General features: G+C 43.7%; 1 non-coding gene across 1 annotated transcript; it reads right to left on the reverse strand.

The window, feature by feature from the left end:
• Positions 1-988: 988 nt before the first annotated feature.
• TRNAK-CUU lies at positions 989-1,061 on the reverse strand. Its single transcript has one exon. It is a non-coding gene; the product is annotated as a tRNA-Lys (tRNA).
• Positions 1,062-1,329: the final 268 nt, after the last annotated feature.

Raw genomic sequence — 1,329 nt, forward strand, 5'->3', positions numbered from 1 at the left:
TTCTGTTTTAAGATAAAGAAATAACAGCATGTTTGTTTGTTGAAGGAAGGGAGAGGAAAAAATGGTCGTTTAGTAGGAGGAAAGCCGCTGGATAACCTGCGGAGGTATAGGCACTGGTGCTTTAGGTGCGGTTGGCTTGGGCTGGGAGCCTGGATCGTGCCCCTCCTGGCGGGGTCAGTGAGCTCCTGGGACGGGCCTTCGGGCGGCGTGCTTTCTCTTGCTGATCACTTCAAACTTCTCAGAGAGCGGGGAAGAAGGCGGAAGTCCTGCCTCCCCAAAATACCTAATTGCCTCTCCGAATTTTCACATCTCCGCTCTCCTGTGCCTCTGTGTCAAAGAGCCTCACCTTTAACAGAATACTAACCTCCCGATTTCCACCCAGTTGGATGGATGGATCCCAAGGACGGTCCCAGGAACAATGGAAGAAAACTGGATGTATGCACGGTCTGTGTAGGGCCGACCACGGCAAGAAGCGTTTCTCACGGTGTTCTTTCTTTATTCCTCCAGGGGGTATTCGTCGCCCGCCTCCCGCCCCTTTCCTCAGGACACGCCCTATGTTGAGAGGAAGAAAACGTAAAATAGACGTGAAAGGAAGCCAGCTTCTACACAGGATCTCTTAGTTCTTGGAAAGCTGCCAAAATTGGCGCTCATCATTTTGTTCTGACAAAAGGAAAAATCGCCCTCTACCAACAACTGTGCAAGTATGCATAGTAACACAGAAAACCAGTCTCGACTTTAAACCTTTCAGTGTCCTCTGTGCCTTAACGTGGCGGTTGGGGGAGGCATCGCGGAAGAGAAACGTTTACTTTCAAGTGCGCAAGCGTGAGACCTGTTTTGTTTGCAAAATGAAGTCTTTTTTTCCATAGATCTGGTTAATGTTGAAAGTATTTGCATTAATTTGGTTTAAAGAACTCTCCTTAGTTACAATACTTTGGAGAAACCCTAAAATGTTTAGGTGAAAATGGAAAATATCAAATCCCAAAACACTCGCCCAACGTGGGGCTCGAACCCACGACCCTGGGATTAAGAGTCCCATGCTCTACCGACTGAGCTAGCCGGGCGCTTAGGAAGCGGCTGCGTTTTTCTCTCTCTTGATGAGTATTCAACTACATTTGCTTTTTTTTCTCCACCATTATTTTTATTCATAAAAGAATTTTGTAACATATTATTAGATAAGCACTTCCGAATTATTTTTAAGAATCTTTTAAAACATTTCTTTAATTGTTCTTAGATTTAATATTTTAAAAAATTTTTTTAGATTTAATAATTTTTATTGCGTGTGTATCCCAAGATCACTTAAAACTTATGCAAGTCTATATTATTACAGTG

This window comes from Phoca vitulina, unplaced genomic scaffold (genome assembly GCF_004348235.1).
Source record: "Phoca vitulina isolate PV1807 unplaced genomic scaffold, GSC_HSeal_1.0 scaffold7, whole genome shotgun sequence".
NCBI lineage: Eukaryota > Metazoa > Chordata > Mammalia > Carnivora > Phocidae > Phoca > Phoca vitulina.